This window comes from Notamacropus eugenii, chromosome 3 (assembly GCF_028372415.1).
Source record: "Notamacropus eugenii isolate mMacEug1 chromosome 3, mMacEug1.pri_v2, whole genome shotgun sequence".
NCBI lineage: Eukaryota > Metazoa > Chordata > Mammalia > Diprotodontia > Macropodidae > Notamacropus > Notamacropus eugenii.
The window spans coordinates 50,984,472-51,003,068 of NC_092874.1; the positions used below are offsets into that span (position 1 = coordinate 50,984,472).

At 39.7% G+C, this 18,597-nt stretch overlaps 2 long non-coding RNA genes across 5 annotated transcripts in view; one reads left to right on the forward strand and one right to left on the reverse strand.

Annotated features, from left to right (window-relative positions):
• The window catches only part of LOC140530921 (uncharacterized), a 466,876-nt gene that overhangs the window by 201,288 nt on the left and 246,991 nt on the right, over positions 1-18,597 (forward strand). The window lies entirely within an intron of this gene.
• LOC140530928 (uncharacterized) lies at positions 8,914-17,790 on the reverse strand. Its single transcript, XR_011976177.1, has 3 exons — positions 16,758-17,790; positions 14,696-14,781; positions 8,914-9,286 (listed from the first exon to the last, which is right to left on the reverse strand). It is a non-coding gene; the product is annotated as an uncharacterized lncRNA (long non-coding RNA).

Genomic DNA, 18,597 nt, shown 5'->3' on the forward strand with positions numbered 1-18,597 from the left:
CCAATTTGATGAATGATGACTGACTATACTGACCAGTTTATCACTTTGGGGCGTGTAGACATAGAGTAAATGAGGTAGTTAGGTATTTGGGATTTCGGAGTTTTTGAAAGGTTTGCCTCAGAAAGCACTGACTCGGACATTTGTAGCTCATGAAGTTTCTCATCAGTCATCTGGGCCAAGGCCTGTAAAGTTTCATTTTCTGTTCTGTGAAAGTTGTTATCATGGGGGTTGGAGAATGGGTAAGAGTGACTTCCAAAATTCTGGATATCACATGTTTGAGAAACCTCATCTTTATGTGACCTAACTGCCATTTCTAATTATAATGGGCTGAACAGATATTTCCTGTTTTGTTTCAGCCTAAGTGAGCATGTGGAAACTTGAGAGGAGCTAGTTTCCAGTCATGAAGACTCGGGGATTGGCATTGTATGAGGATGAAGTCTCCTATTTGATTGAGAAGTGGGAAGAACTAATGACTTGGGGTGCTGAACCAGAACTTAGTCGGTAAGCAAAAGTAGGTAAACAAACAAACAAACAAACAAACGCCTTAAACTCTCCCTTTCCTTCGTGGCTATGGGCAAGGCATGCTTATTTTGAGCTTGTCTTGAGAGTGGGAAGGGCGAATGAATATTACAAGCTGGAAGTTCCCAGGTGACCCTGTGAATTTTGAAGATCCAGAGGTCCCAGAGGACCCAGAGGTCCAAGTTGAAGGTGGGAGTAGCAGCGACATCCACAGTTGGTTTAGCAGCAGTGGAGTCATCTAGCCTAGTAGCCAAGTGGACAGTTTGGCCCAGCCCAGCAGCAACTATGACTGGTAGCTAAGCAACATGTTTAAATTAGTCTATTAGTAGAAAAGCCCAGTTTGACTTGGCTGAGCAGTGGCACACCTTGTCCATTACTTACTCCATACTCTGCAGCAAACATCATGGGGAATCTACAAAGGGAGAAAAGAATTTCCAGGACCAGGAATTAGGAGATACCCCTTTGCCACATCTGTTCTCTACACATGTGCTTCACTACCATGTACTTTAGGGTAGATGTCATTTTTTCCACAGACCCTGGGTATTTTGGTGAGAAAGTATACTCACAGGTACAATATATCTCCAGCCCTAATATTGCTACTGAGTTTCAGTCCTACCTTACCAACCATCAATTTGGGACACCCCAAATTGGATAGGCATCCATAGGCATCTTCAACTCAAGTTGTCCAAATCAGAACTCATTATCTCTGTCCCCTTTCCTCCAACCCTTATGCCTTCCCAGCTTTTCTACCACTATAAGAAACCACCATCTTCCCACTCATATAGGCTCACAACCTCAGGGTTAACTATAACTCTTCCTTTGCACTCAACTTATATTTCTGGTGTCTACCTTTACAACATCTCTCATATTGTCTCCTTTACACTCACACTGAGGACACATGGTTCAGACCTTCATTTCCTCAGACCTGGACAACTCCTGTAGCTATTACGTTTTCCTGCCTCAAGTCTTTCTCCACTCTGTTCCATTCCACTCAGCAGCTAATGTAATTGTCCTAAATGTTAGATATGACCATGTTATCCCTTTACTTGATAAATTCCAATGGTTCCAAGATTTGCTCCTGAAAGATCAAATAGAAATTCTTTACAACTCATAAAGCCTTTCACAAACTGGTCCCTTCATATCTTTCTGATCTTATTTTTGACTATGCTTGATGCATTCTTTTTATAATCTAGGTACACCAACCTCTGTGTTGCTCCTCACATGACACTTCATCTTCCTTCCTCCTCCCCTCTAGGCATTTACCCTGACTGTCCACCATACCCAGAATGCTTTTCTTCTTTACCTGTAACTCAAGGTTTCCCATCTTCCTTCAAGACTATGTTCAAATCCTCCCCAGGTTCCCTCAACAATTACCTCTCATTTAGTCTGCGTTAGCGCACACGTACACACACATACAGACATATATGTGTCATTGGTATAGAGTTATTTGCATATTGTCCCTTCCATTAGACTGTGAGGTCCTTGAGAGAAAAGGTTGCATTTTTGCCTTTCTATATATCCTCAGTGGTTAGCATGGTGCACACAGTGGGTGCTTAATAAATGCTATTGACTTACTGAATGACTGTGACTCCAAATCCATCACTCTCAAACTTTTTGAGGCATCTAGTTGGCATAGTAGATAGAATATTGGAATAAGACTGAGAAAGATCGAGTTCAAATCCAGCCTCAGACACTGCTGTGAACCTGGGTAGGTCACTTAGAGTTTGTTAGTTTCAATTTCTTCAGCTGTAAAATGGGCATAATAGTATCTACCTCTGAGACTTGTGATGATCAAATACAATACCATGTAAACGTCTGTGCAAAATGCAAAGTACCATATAAATACTATGATTATAATTGTTGTTAATCTACTGTATATATCATGGTGGCTGATTTTGAAATATTATTCAGCTTATAGCAGGGAAGGTTATTGATTTTTATCAATTCATATTTAAGAGCTAATTGCTTTGCAATATTTTTATGGCACCATTCAGTTAGACAAAAATAATCTAATTCGGTATTTGGTTGTTTAGGGTGTCATTATAAAGTTTCTGCACCTGTTATCCTGAGAGTTTTCCTGTGTTTTATAATTATTTGAGAAGTAGCTGTGGCTGATGGCTAGAGAGCTGATCACAGAGTCAAGAAGAGCTAGGTCAAGCGGCATGACCCTGGGCAAGTCACTTTTCTCTGTGCCTCTATCATCTTTATAAGTTGCAAAGTAAAAGACAATGGGCATTAAAGAGGAAATTCCTCAGTTGAATGAAATCACAGATTCCATAAAACATAAAAATCAGTCAGTTGTGATTTGCATTATTAACAAAGTAACTATAATAACAGGAGCAAGAAAAAATCTATGTTTTTTGTAGCAGTTGAAAAGGATTCAACAGCTTTTCTTGGCTTTGAACCAGAAACTAGCAACCAGTAGCTTTCATAGGTTAATAGAAGTTTAGATTGGGAGGAATTTTAGAAGTCATCTAGTTGCATTTACAGGTAAGGAAACTGAGAAGTGATTTGCCTAAGGACACACATAAGAAGTATAGACTTGAGATTCCAACCCAGATTCCCCAAATCTATCATTCTTTCCACTATACCATATTGTTTGTCAATAAATGTAGCTATAATGATAGCTTGTATCTTGTGAGCTTGCTTTGTATCTTTTTCCATATTTAAACTTTTCTTTCTTTTATTCTTTTTGAAGGATGAAAACAAAGACCCTCCTAGTTAGCAGCTACACCCATGTCCTCGATATATTAAATAGTCCCACCAGTACGAAGGCAAATTCTGGCATATGACAGGGTTTAATAAATGTTTGCTGACTGAGTATTCCTGACTTTCCTATAAATGATTTGCTCTTTCTCTTCCTTTTCCTTGTTGCCAAGCACTGAGTGACCTTTTCTTTGTTGATCATCAATCAATAACAGAAGCCCAAAGCACTTTCAGCCTTGGCAACTAATCTGCCCAGTCTTTGACAAGCTGTTAAAGACTCTGACATCTCCTAACCTTTAAAATGTTAAGACTCCATGGTCTTGTCAAGATGGTGCAGAGGCTGTATCTCTATGGTCCAAAGTAAAGTGGAGACTGATTACAAAGTAAGTTAGACCAATGTAGAGAGGCAACCTCTGTTTAGGGTCTATTAGGACAGTTACTTCCCCTAATTGTCTCCACCAATCACATATCTTAGCTCATTTATTTTGTACTGCCTTGGAGAGAGTTAAGTATCAAAACGGTTGCCACAGCTGATTAATTAGATTCTTGAATTTTCAAGATAATAAAAATTCTTAATACTTCTGATGTGAGAGTGTTGGGGTTTATTAACATTGATTCATTACTTTCAAATAAAGGAATAAAACAAAAAGGAATACCAAATACTTCATTATAAACCAAGATCTTTCTTAAATCCTATAAATGAATCAAATATCATGTTTTTATATAAAGGGTTGTACAGAAAGACCTATGTTGTACCCACTCTGTTGTATATGTACTTTCAGGACATATTAAATAGGCCATTATGAATTTGATAATCTTAAATCATTTACTAGCCACCTAGTCTATTAAAAAAATGCATTCCTGAATTTCCTTAGGAAAAGTCTGATGAATACTGTGGGAGAATAAAGAATCAGCCCTACTTAAAGCTTATGTGCACTCTCCCAACATTGGCACAGTCACACATGCGGACAAAGGTCCTTTGCTAGTGTTTTCCCTCCACCATGCCCTGGAATTCAGCTCCTTTGGTCCCCCCCTGCTGTTAAAATGGTGACTGTCACACAAATGTAACGAAGCCATTTCACCTCAGCGGGTTGTGATAATGCATACATACCTCCTGAAGAATCAGAGTGTCTTTGTTTTCTCGATCCTGGAGCTGTATAACAAATAGTCTGATGGATTGCAAGCTTCACATATCTATTTTTTGACATGATGAATCTTCCTCGTTATCTTTTGATTTAAAAGGGAAAGGATCGTAGGTTTGCTGGTTGAGCAGGTAGCTCTTCTGACAACAGGACTTTAGCTGGAAAACAGATCTGTTTCGCTGGCTTAGGGAGTTTAGTGAGGTGAATAATTTAGTCTGAGGGAGTGATATGTCGAGAGAAGAAATTTAAGTAAGGGTTTAAAGAATGCAGATAATTTAGTGCCCTCATGATGGTTAACTTAAATGGATACAAGAAATGCATGAGATCCATATTATCATTTTCTCTGGTGCATTGCGGGGCAGACAGATCACTGCAGCGTGACAGAATTGATGATTGTTCTAATTTTTCCTTAAGACATTTAAATATAGTAACTTCTAGTGACTCCCAGATATTGAATTTGATTTGGGTTCATATGTACTCAAATTAGAGGTCAGAGATACATTCCGATTCAGAATACTCCCTGAAAAGACCAAGTAGTTTTGCTATTAATTAACTCTTGCAAATGCACATAGATCCTTGTAAATGAGAATGGAGTTAGCTGACACCTATCCCAATGGAGATCACCATCTATCTTGCACCTATATTTTTCTGTCCTTCTATATGTGCTACTGTCTTCCTCTTTCCAAACCTATTCTTTTTTCCTATTGGTCAATGAGGTGGGAATGGACTTGGAGTAAGGAGGATTGAGTTTAAATCCTCTCTCTTACGCTTGCTAGTTGTGTGACCTTGGGCAAGTCACTCAGTCTCGTGTGCTTCAATTTCTTCATCTATAAAAAGGAGATAATGATAGAATCTCCTCCCTGGGTTTTTGTGAGTGAGGATCAAGTGATATAATGTATGTAAACTCACATTACAAAAACATTACATGTATTGAACTTACATTAAGCTTTGAAACTTAGAAGCACTATATAAATGCTATTATTAACCATTAATATTAGTTGTATCTTTCAAATATTAAAGAGCTGATCCTTGAGCTTATGAGTATTAGAGCTTTAAGGGACTTTTCTGAGCGTGGTTCCTGGCAGCAAAATGATTATTCATTCAGATAAGCAATCCTTATGACTTGTTTGTTCTGCTACGTGGAAGGTACAGAGGCAGCCATGGTTTGTTGAACTCTCTGGAATTCACAAACTATATATTCTCTGCAGGCTAAAAAACCTTCTGTTCTTTGGGAGGGGGCAGTAAACAACTTGAACCCTACAGCCAGGTAGAAGGGGCCTCTGCTCTCTGATTCTCCTGAAAAAACAGAGAAACTGTTCCCTCTGACACTGGAGGGAGGGGTGCAGTTGTCAGTTTCATGCCTGCCCAGAATTACTTCATATTGTTGGTCCAAACATAGCCTGTGATTTCTACTTAGTCTGATTTATATGACACCCATGTGCAGGTTATAACTGATACTTTTCTGTTTACTTTTGACTTTTTTTTTTTAGTCCAAAGAGAATTCATTTTAAGGGTATAGCCTATAATATCATCAGTATGGTACTATTATTTTCAATTTGCAGTTTTTGCTCTAAAAGATTAGATGTTTAGTATTTAAAATGCTTTTTTCTTTTTGAAAAATTGTATTTTCTTTTCAGTTCTTATTTCTCTTCCCTTTGCCATCCATTGATAAGGCAAGAAAAACAAAACCCATTATAAATACCTCTATAAATAACCAAATTCCTATATTAGCCATGTCAAAAAAAGGATGAAAGAAGGAAATAAAGGAAAGAAGAAAGAAAGAGGAAAGAAAAAGGAAGGAAAAGAAGAAAACATGCTTTAGTTTTGACTCTAAGACCATCAGCTCTCTATCTGGAGGTGTATGGCATGCTTCATGATGAGCCCTTTGGAAATGGGGCTGGTCATTGTTTTGATCAATTATTAAGCCTTTGGAAGCTGATTATTTTTACAATACTGATGTTATTGTATAAATCGTCCTCTTGGTTCTGCTCACCTTACTTTGCATCATTTCATGCAAGTCTTGCTAGGTTTTTTGAAATCATCCCCTTCATCATTTCTTAAAGCACAACAGCATTCCATCACATTTAGATACCATGACTTGTTCTTCTCTTCCCCAGCTGATAGGCATTTCCTCATTTTCCTTTTCCTTGCCACTACCAAAAAGACCTACTATAAATATTTTCTGCATATTTCTCTTTTTCTCTTTCTTTGATCTTTTTGGAGTATAGACTTAGTAGCAGTATGTAACAGAAAGGACCCCGCCATATACAGGAGGACCTACTGTACAAGTTCTTAGATCTGCTTTTCTAAAAGGAAAGCAACATTTGAGGGGTCAACAATCACTTTCATCAAGCACATGTATCATTCACTTGGTTCAGGGGAAAAAGTCAGCACCCTGAACTTCAGAGAAAATAGAGAAACAAAGATCAACCTACAGATAGGGCTCCCAACTGTCTGACGTAAACAATACATACATCACAGATGAGCAGACAGATCCAACTGTCTGACCATACATACATAGTTACCAGAGAGTGAAGCACCAACTTCTGGGTTTTCAAAGCCTGGAGCTCCTTTATGGCTGCCCAAAGTTTCATCTGGCCAAACAAACACTTCCAATGAGTAAGCTCCCAAAGTAAAACCTCACCTCAGAGTATTTATACACTTTTCAGAGCTAGAGGGCATCCACAATCCTAGAGAACCAGTGCCTCATTAGAAAATTAACAAAATGTGTGGGCCTCCCCTAATCAAGCTTCCCTAAATGGGCAGGCCCATTAATGGGTGGGGAAGATCTTTAACTCTCATAATTACCATTACACAGTATTGTTGGGTAAAAAAGATATATACAGTTTAATACCTCTTGAGATATAATTCCAAACTGCTTTGTAGAATGGGTGGACTAGTTCACAGCTCCACCAGTAGAGCCTTAGTGTACCTCTTTTCCCACAGACCCTCTTGCATTTGTCCTTGATCTTTTTGGTTCTCTTAGACAATTTGATGGATGTGAAGTGGAACCTCAGAGTTTTCAAATTTGTAGTTTTCTAATTATTAGTAGTCTAGAGCAGGAGTATCAAACACATGGCCTACAGGCCAGATTAAAATGTAACTGGGAAATGTTGAACAAAATAAATGAAAATACCACACGGACACATGCACACACACATGTATACACATATGTGTGTGTGTATAAAATGCTAATATGTGATTTTCTGAGAAAATATGTGGTTTGCAGCAATCCGTATGTATGATTTAGTGGCTCCTGTTTTGCTTTGCTTTTGAGTTTGGCATCACTGATTTACAGCACTTTTTCATATGACTACGGATAGCTTGGATTTCTTCCTCTGAAGATTGCCTGTTCATGTACTTTGACCATGTATCAATTGGAAAAGGGTTCTTGTTTTTATACATTTGCCTAAGTTTCCCATGTATTTGAGAATTGAGATCTTTATCAGAGAAATTTGCTACAAAGATTTTTTTCTGTTTCTACTTTTCTTCTAATTTTAGCAGCATTGGTTTTGCTGGTACAGAAACAAAATTTTATATAATGAAAATTATCCACATGACCTACTATGAACCTTTCTATTTTTACTTTGGTTATGAACTCTTCTTCCCATATCCATATATCTGACAGGCAATTTCTTCCATGTTCTGATTTGCTGTCACTTTTTTATGTATGGAAGAATCATATACCCATTTTGAGCTTATCTTGCTGCAGGGTGTGAGATGTTTCTAGCTTCTGCCAGACTACTTTAGTATTCTTTTTTCATCGAAACCTCAGCAATTTTGGACTCTCCCTTTTCCCTCATCTCCTTCATCCAATTAGTTCTTAAGTACTGTCAACTCACTTATCCGTCCCCTTTTTAAAAATCATATAATCACCACCAGAATCAGGGTTTCTTCTTACTTGGGCTCTTGTTCTAGGCTCCTAATTGACCTCTATGCCTCTAATCTCTTCCTAGTCCAATCCATACCCCAATTACTAAAATAATCTTTCTAAAGCACAGACCTGATCATCACTCTTTGCTTAAAAACCACAAGTGCCTCCCTTTTCCCTATAGGATAAAAATACATATTCCTTGGTATAGCACTCAAGGTCTCCTGCAAGGGGGTGCCAAATTACCTTTCCAGCCTTATTTCACAGTATTTTTCTATAAACATTTTATGTTCTAACCCATCTGGATTATGTTTGATTCAGTTCAACAAACATTTATTAAACACCATATGCAAAGAACAGAGAGAGAGATTTAGGAGAAATATTTTACTGGAGTTAAAAATAACTGAACTACGAGTTGTGAGAGAGAAAAGACAAAGACAGACCATGGGGTGTGCATTATCCCATGAGGGGAAAGAAAAGAGATGGTGAGGAAGAGATGGTGGGGCATTCATTTATTCCCTCCAGCTACTGGGTAACAACAGCGATCAAGGACAACTCATTTGTTGTTCAAAGCCAACAGAGAGACTGTTTGAGAGAGACTGATACAGAGGGAGAGAAAGAGCAGAGAGAGGTCAATAAACCAGCCTTAGGATAGAAAGAAGGGGCAGGAGAAAATTTTTAATTTTTAATAGACTTTTTAATAGACTTCTCTATACACTCTGGATGGCTGACAATGTCCCTTTAAACGTATGAGCAGAGGATTGTTTTTTAGGAACATAAACAAGTGCAAATAAAACTCTGAAGTGTGAGTATCTCCCTCAAGGCTGCAGTGGGAATTAGAAGGCATAGACAGGTAGAGTTCAAAGCCGGCATAGGCTGAAGATTATCCAAGCATGAGCTGTTGACCCCCATCCTGATGAACGTTCTGGTACTGACTTCAGAGACGCTTTGGAACTTGCATCCTTTTGTTAATCTCTGCCCTGCTTTCTGTGGATTTCTTTGTGTATTTTCTCTGAATTGGTGTTTACTCCAAACTTGCCTTTCCTCCCTTTAAAAAAATATAAGTGTTTTATTAAAAATTCACATCAATTCAACCAGTTTACGGTTGCTTAGTCAATCTTTACATTTAAATTAATTTCAGTGTATAAAGTTCAACAGTTTTTTGTCTCTCCAAGTTCCCATTAGGATTCTTTGTCTATTCATTCTCATTCTTTTTTTTACTCATCTGAGCATAGTTATTGTGTCCTGTTGCACTCTCTTCTTTTCAGTTTACATTATTTCACAGAATTCTTTTTAGATGTCTGCATTCTTTATGTTTAACTGTCTTAACTGTGCATTATAGCATTCCATCACATTCATTTTTGGTTTTATCTCACCTCTCATTAGTCTGCACAGGAATCTCTGTTGAGGAACTTTCTCTACCAATAAAAATTAGCATCTACTCTGAAACTTGCTCTTAGAGCATTCTTTAAGGAACTGAGAGGTTGTGAGTTACCCAGGATTACATGTGAATCTTGGTTTTCTTGGTTTTGAGGTCAATGGTCCACTACTTTAATGTCCTCCTTCTCATTACATGAATTTTCTCACCTATCATTGGCCATTTAGGATTTAGCTTTTTACAATGACATACTTTGCTACTATGAACAGCTTTGAACAAATAACTATTTTTGTTTGCCTCTCCTTTTTTCAATTCAATTTAATTTTTTTGTTACATTTTAAATTCTGAACTGTTTCCCTCCTTCCTCACCATGCACTAAAGAATGCCTCCATATAACACAGATATGTATATATATGTTACGTGTAATATATAATATATATACACATGTATGATATATATGTAAAATCATGCTACACATATTTCTTTTTATCAGTTTTTTTCTCTGGAGGTGGATACCATCTTCCTTCATAGGTTCTTTGTAGTTGATTTGAATATTTAGAATACTCAGAATAGCTTAGTCATTCCCATTTACTCTTTGAACAATATTGCTGTTACTGTATACAATGTTCTCTTGGTTCTGCTTATTTCACTCTTCATTATTTCATCCAAGTCTGTTCATGTTTTCCCAAGAGCATTGAGCTCATCATTTCTTACAGCACAGTTACATTCCATAGCAATTATATATTGAAACCTGTTTAGCCATTCCCCATTGATGGGCATCCTCTTAATTTCCAGTTCCTTGCTACTACAAAGAGAGCTACTATAAATATTTTAGAACATGTAGTTCTTTTCTTTTTCCCCTGATCTCCTTGGGAAACAGACCTAATAGTGGTATTGTTGGGTCAAAAGGCATACAGTTTTATAACTCTTTGAGCATAATTCCAGATTGCTCTCCAGAATAGTTGGATCAGTTCACAGTTCCACCAATAGGATATTATTGTCTCAATTTTTCCATATCCCCTTCAACATTTGTCATTTTTACCTTCTATCATTTTAGCCAATCTGATAGGTGTGAGATGATGCCTAAGAGTTGTTTTAACTTGCATTTCTTTAATCAATAGTAATTTAGACCATTTTTTCATATGACTACACTGAGGCCTAGGGAAGTTGTGTCTCTTCCAAGTTCACACAGGTCATAAGTGCCAGAAATAGGATTTGAAACTAAGTCCTCTGATTTCAGAGCTAGTGTTCATGGCTAGGGTAGTCTAGAAATCACTTCTCTAAGTTGACAGGCAAACCTACTCTGGAGGACTGGGATGGGGACCTGGGACAGATACCTGGGGTCACGTTGGACTGTTTGAGGAGGGTTACCTTCTTTCTGCCCCTCTAGTGGAATCTTCCCACTTCATTGAGTGACAAAACAGCACAGACCATTGGCTCCAGGCAAAAAAACAAAAACTGGTATTAGGAGAATGGAGCTCTTTGGGACCTGAAAACAGAATGCTCATTAAACACTAAGTCCTTCTGATGATTGAATGTACATTTTTTTGAACCTACATTTTATTGGAAACAACATATATACAAATCAATAAATATGTAAGATATATATGTATATACATATATATCAATCATATACAACATTTTAAAGAGTAAATAAAAATAGACTTAGGAGGGGGAAAGGGAAGAGAATCAGTAATTGAAGAGGTCAGGATTAGCTTTGGCTAAGAGGTGGCCCTTGGGCTAAGCCTAGAAGAAAGTTAGTGATTCTAGGAGTCAGAAGTGAGAAGGGTATGTATTTTAGGCACGATGAATATCCTGTGCAGAGTCAGAGACCGGAGATGGAATATTGAGTTTCTGGAATAGCTAACAGACCTATTTGGCTGGAACACAGGGGATATGAAAGGAAGCAACATGCAATAAAACCGAGAAGGAAGAATGGGGCCAGACAGAATAGGGAGGGCATGAAATGCCAAACAGGGTGGTCACCAGTGCGTCTTGGGAAGCCAGTAGCATGGTCAGATATATTGTAGAAATGTAATTTTGGCAGCTGTGTGGATGATGGACTGGAATGAGAGGAGACCTGAGGCAAGGAGGTTAGTTAGGAGGCAATTCCAGTAGTCCAGATGAGGGAAAATCAGAGCCTAAAGGACACTGTTGTTTATGTGAGTTGAGAACCTGGGTTATTCTGTCCCAGTCCCATTTTCTGCATGTTTTTAAAAAAGATATTTTATTTTAATTTGCATTGCTCTAATCAATGCAGATTTAGAGCATTTTTCATAGGACTATAAATTGTTTGGATTTTTTCATCAGAAGAAATGTTGGAGGGGGTGAGGAAAAATTGGTACGCTAATACCCTACTGGTGGAATTGTGAACTGATCCAACCATTTTGGAAAACAATCTGGAATTATGCCTAAGGAATTCTTAAACTGCCTGTACACTTTGACCCAGCAATACCACTACTAGGTTTATTTCCAAAGATGATTGGATGATCATTCCAAAGATGAAAAGAACCTGTATGTTCTGAAATATTTATAGCAGCTGTCTTTGTGGCGGCAAGGAACTGGAAACTGAGGGAATTCCCATCAATTGGGGAATAGCTGAACAAGTTGTGGTTTATGATTGTGGTGGAATACTACTGTGCTATAAAGATGAGCTTGTTGATCTTAGAAAAACAATGGACAGACTTGCATGAAATAATGAAGAGTGAAATGGGCAGAACCAAGAAAACACTGTCTACAGTAACAGCAACATTGTTTTAAGAACAGCTTTGAGGGAATCAGTCATTTTGATTATTATAAATACCCAAGTGAACTACAAGGGACAGATGAAGGAAGATGCTGTCTGCATCCAGAGAAAGAACTGATGAATAGAAGTATGTATAGAATGATTTTACATATATATATATATATATACATATACACACATGTATGTGTGTATATATATGTATATACATATACATATATATACATATTTGTGTCTCATGGTAAAGTTCTCTAGGGCTGGGGGGTGGGGCGGAGAAAGGAAAAAGATACTTTGTTATATATTTAATGGGAACAGTAAGTTGAACTTACTAGATTTGCAACTTCATGTGCAATCATCTTTTTTTTCCATTCGCTACATTTTGCTTGTTTTATTTCATAAATTAAAATTAAATAAAACATTTTGAAAGGTTTTATTGTAAAAGTTTTTTACATTACAATCATTTCCCAACATACCCCCCCACCCCCAACCCCACCACATGCAACTTTCCCTTGGGTTACCTTAATTAACGACTGCAGAAAAACAAGTAAGTAAACCAACAACATAAGGACCATAGATTGAGAACTGGAAGGGAACTCAAAGGTCGTCCTCGCCAAAGCCCTTATTTATAGATGAGGAAACTGAGGCTCGAGGCTCAAAGTCACAAAGACAGGGAGCATCAGAAGCTCGATTCTCTGACTGAACCAGTGCTCTTTCCACTGTATCTTTGACGTGTCAACAGAAAGGAGGCGAATGTTTCATCCAGTTTTTTAGGACCATAGAAATTAATTTGAGTTTGGCTGCCATTTGGTGATGTGTTCATTTGAACGGTGATGACTGTATACATTGTTCTCTTGTTGGACTTCCCAAATCTATCTTTCTCTTCTGGGGCCTCTGTCTTCAATCAATATAATTACAGAGATTACTGGATAGACCTCGTCACCCTGCCATATCCATCTGCCATGCCAGCCCCTTTCTCTCTTTGGTGACTTCCTCCGAGAATGTCCATTTTGAAGAAGTCAGACTAGTCATTCTTCATTCTGTGCCTAGCGATGCTTCTGACCCTGGATACCTTCATCCCTGTCCTTCCTCCCACCCCTGTTCAGTTCTTTTTTCTGTGTTTCTTCCTCCCATCAGCAAAGCTCCTTGAAGGCAAAGACTCTTTTTATTTCTGTTTGTATTTGTATTTCCAATAATTACTCAGTGCTGATGGAGCCACATTGATTAGTGATAAGGACATGATCCTAGAGAGATGGGCTGAACACTTCCATTGTTTTCTCAACAGACTATCATCGATCAATGCTGAGGCCATTGACTGTTTACCTCAGGTTGAAGTCAATCCCTCCTTAGCTGAACTTCCAACTGAAGAAGAGGTTTTGAGGGCCATTAGGCTCCTTTCATGTGACAAAGCACCTGGTGCTCATTCTATTCCAGCTGAGATCTACAAGGTCTACAAGATCGTACAAAAACTGACTGAGATTTTCCAGGTTATATGGCAAGAGGAAGTTATCCCCCAGGAGTTCAAGGATGCCTCCATTGTCTGTCTCTATAAAGGTAAAGGGAATAGATATTCCTGCGACAATCACAGGGGGGTCTCTCTCTTCGTCATTGCTGGCAAGATTCTTGCAAGAGTCCTCCTTAATAGACTGATCCTTCACCTGGAAGATGGTCATCTATCTGAGAACCAGTGTGGCTTCAGAAAGGGCCAAGGAACAGTCGATATGGTGTTTGCTGCCCGACAACTCCATGATAAATGTCAGGAGCAGAACAGAGGTCTGTACACAACGTGTGACATTGTTAGTCTTGAGGGCTTATGGAAAATTATGTCAAAATTTGGTTGCCTAGAGAAGTTCATCAGTATTGCGCATCAATTTCATGTTGGCATGTTTGCCTGGGTTTTGGAGAGTGGACAAAGCTCTTGTGCCTTCCCAGTCACCAGTGGAGTGAAACAGGGCTGTGTGCTTGCTCCCATGCTTTTTAGCATGATGTTTTCAGCCATGTTGTCAAATGCTTTCAGTGAGAATGAACACGACATCAAAGTCAACCACCACACTGATGGTAAGTTCTTCAGTTTGAAAAGGCTATAAGCCAAGACCAAAGTGGAGGGAGTGTTGGTGCATGATTTTCTGTTTGCAGATGATTGTGCACTCAATGCAGCCTCTGAAGCTGAGATGCAACAAAGTATGGATCAGTTCTCTGCTGCCTGTGCTCATTTTGGCCTAACAATTAACACCAAGAAAACACAGGTGCTCCATCAGCCACCAGCACACCATCCATACTTGAAACCATTGATTACAACAAATGGAGAAGTTTTGAATGCTGTGGATAAGTTCACTTACCTTAGTAGTGTACCTTCCAGGGATGGACACATTGACAATGAAGTTGATGCATGCGTTGCCAGAGCTAACTCAGTGTTTGGGAGACTCTGAAGAAAAGTTTGGGAGAGAAGAGGTATTAGACTGACTACCAAACTGAAGGTCTACAGAGCTGTTGTGCTGACCTCATTGTTGTATGCCTGTGAAACATGGATGGTTTACCAGCACCATGCCAAGAAACCAAATCGCTTCCATTTGAACTGTCTTAGGAAGATTCTGAGGATCACCTGGCAGGATAAGGTACCAGACACTGAAGTCCTTGCTCGAGTGAACTGCCAAGCATTCAAACTATGCTTCAGAGAGTGCAACTCTGATGGGCTGGCCATGTTGTTCGAATGCAAAATACACGCTTTCCAAAAATACTATTTTATGGAGAATTCACATGGGGCAGGCAATCACATGGTGGTCAGAAGAAGCGATACAAGGACACTCTCAAGGTCTCTCTCAAGAACTTTGGATTTGACTGTGCCAAATGGGAGACACTGGCACAGGACTGCTCAGCATGATGTGCCCACATCAGAAACGGTGCTGTGTTATATGAGCAAAGCAGAATTGAGACAGCACAAAGAAAAATGTAGGATGCGCAAATTTTGAGTATCTCCCCCAAAAATTCATACGGAGTATTACAGATTGTAATCTACCCATGTCTTCTTATCTTTTGTGACTGTTGTCTATATCCTTCCATAAGTACATCGTGGAGGCTCTGCTTGTTCTCACCCTAGAATATTATTATATTACAGACCAATTATGTTAAAGACAAATGATAAGTGAGAGAGTGGCGATAATAGAAGAGGCAATCTTCTGAAGAGTACCCTAGTCTAGAACCCGAGCTAGTAGCTGCCCTCTGGGAACCCAGTTCCACTGAGTGCAAATTGGATGAAGCAGCTGAGAGAGGGTGTCACACATAAATGAACTGATACAAAATGAAGAACCAGAAAACAAAGTACACAATGACTATGATGATATAAATAGAAACAACAACAACAACAATAAAATTGAAACTGAATGCTGTTTAGTTATAATCATTAAGTTTGTCCCCAGAGAGGAGAGGAGGAAATGGACCTCTTCCCCTTTATGGAAAAGGGGGACTGTGGGTTTGGAATATTGCCATCAGACTTAGTTGATACATTTGGTTATTGACATTGTCCTTCTTTGTCACAAAGGATGGCTCTTCGGGTTCAGGAGGACTTTCTGGGATCTTGGGATTTTGTGAAATGGTGAGATGAAAGTGACTTGGAAATCAAGATGATGAAAAGATTTTTTTTTTAAAGTAACTGAAGGAATTTTATTTATTTATTTTTACAAAAAGATTTTTTAAAAATCCTTTTTAAGACTCTCATATTTGGAAAGATCACAGGGATAATGATTCTTTACTGGCAATTAATCCCTGCCGTTTAACACGGTGTCTGGCATTTAATAAGTGTTCAATGCCTGACTGAACTAATCCAGCCCTGGACATCATTCCCAGTGCTGTCTCTAACCACCCTCTCTCCATTCCCCCCTCATTTTCTTTTAGGACAGCTTGATCTGTAATCTAAGTGTCAATCACATTTTTAACGTCTCGGTAGTACTGTCTTTCTAATCAGTTTCATTTTTTTCCACAACAAAGAGGAGATGGCTGTTCTGAACTCTTTTCTCCAGCAGATTTGAATGCAGCACAGTGAGGCAGACCAGACACCAGCCAGTGGCAGTCCCAAAGCCAGAGAAGCCTTTTGTTGGAGATAGTAGCAGCCCGCACAATGAATGTAGGCGGAAGCTTCACGAGATCGCTACCCTGAGGCTTGCTTCCTTTGACTTCTTCCAAATTATTATTACTTTTTAGTTAAACATTCTAACCCACAAACATATTAAAAACAAACGCATAATCTTTTCAAAATATTATGCCTCAGAAACAATTAATTCCTGGAATGAGAAAAAATCTACCAAGACACAAACAGTACTCCAACCTCAAACCCTCATAGGGTGAAAGAATGCAGGACTGACCAGTTTGTCTCTGCTAACGAAATTCGATCTGCGAGTTGCTTACCTATTGTTTATCGAGCTGATTTTGCTAAACTGTAAGGTGCACCGCCGGTGGGCTCAGATCACACACGGTCTCCAGTGTTAACCTCCAAGTTTGATGCGCGCACAAAATGGCATTTTTTGGACGGTTGATTGCCAACAAAATAATAATGAAAGCCTTCAAATCGATATCTTTACCACCTGAGGCAGCTTCTACAACCCTGGGAGTGTATGCGTGTGTGGAACAATCATGGGTGGAGCAATCTCTCTCTTTCTCTGCCTCCCGCCCCCCACCCCCCCATCTCTGGTGTAGAACAATTGTGGGGGCAGCAGCCGTTGAATAAACCAAGAAACGCAGAATTAAGGATGGATGTAAAGCTCTTTGAGAGGCTTTCAGCGCTCGGTAAATGCCGGCTGTGGTTCATGTCGTCATTATTGTCATCACGACTGCTGGTTGCTGCTGCGAATGAGCAGCAGCGCGATGGAGATGAGGCAGGTGGTCCTCCCGGCGCACGCTGCGTGACCACAGGTAGAGACAAGGCAGGCGTGGGCATGCTGCTGCATCCTCCCGTGGTCTCCTGCTGCCATCTGCTGGCACCTGCTCTACTGGACCTTGATGCATTCCCCCGGCCTAGAAAAGCGGCCGGAGCTGCTGAGGACAGGACGGCTACCCTGGCTGCATCGGCGAGGGCTGCACTCCATTTTGGTTCCTTCCTAAATTCCTTGCTAACTTCTCCTTTGGACTCTCAGCTCCGCAGGAGTTTGTGGCTGTGTGCAGGGGGCTCCACCCGGGGTGTGACCAGTGGTGAGGGGAGAAAGAGTTGCAAGTCATTGCGGCCGCTTAGACATCGTGACCGTGACCTTAGCCATGATACAACTCCTTATGGTACCCAGCCCATTGGAGCCTGGATTACTACTTTGACCCAGGGCAGGATAAAAAGACCCTAAGCTGTTCTCCTCAGCCTCCTGTTAGCTATGAGTGTGGCACTATTGGCTGGACCTGGGGTAGTGGTGGGAACGAGTTTGAACCCCTTCCAGGACTCCCAGGGTCCCTCCTCTGCTTTTTCCTAGGGATTGGGGTCTGGGATTAGAACTTTTATCCCTGTCCTCGCTTCTATTTCCTCTTTCCTCAGTCAACCGACATGCATTTATTAAATGTTTACTGTATACCAGGCCTTGGGAGTGAAAATACAAAAATTAAAACAATCCCTCCTGGTAAGGAGCTTTCTGTTTCCAAATGGGAACCATTTCCCAGAGACTCGGTACTTAGAATCATAGGCTGATCGATTTACAGCTAGAAGGGTCACTTAAACTTACCTAGTTTGATTCACTTTTCCCATTTTACAGGTGAACAACCACGGTATGGAAAGGGAAAGGGATATGCCTAAGATCAGAGTCAATAAACATTTACTGCTGACGTAAAGAAAGGCAAAAGATTGTCCTTACCCTCAAAGAGTTTATAATCTTAAGGGGGAAGAAAACATGCAAAAGGAAGCTGAAAAGGGAGGGGAGGAAGGCAGTGTGTGTGTGTGTGTGTGTGTGTGTGTGTGTGTGTGTGTGTGTGTGTGTGTGTGTGTATGTTGTTATCTCCATTCTGCCCTCCAATCAAAAAGGATCTCAGACACAGAGGATCCTGACAAGGCATGAGTTCCAGGTCTGATGTGATGTTGCAGGATGAAAGGGTTCCTGGGGACATGATAGAGAAATGTCCAGCAGTGGGAAATGAAGGCACTATTTAGCTAGTACGTACCAGGGTCAGTATTTGAACCTCTAACTCCAAATCCACAAGGTCTCTCATAACATGTTGTTATGGTTAGTCATAAAGACAATCCCCTTATTATGAAATATTTCTATAGTCCTTTGTA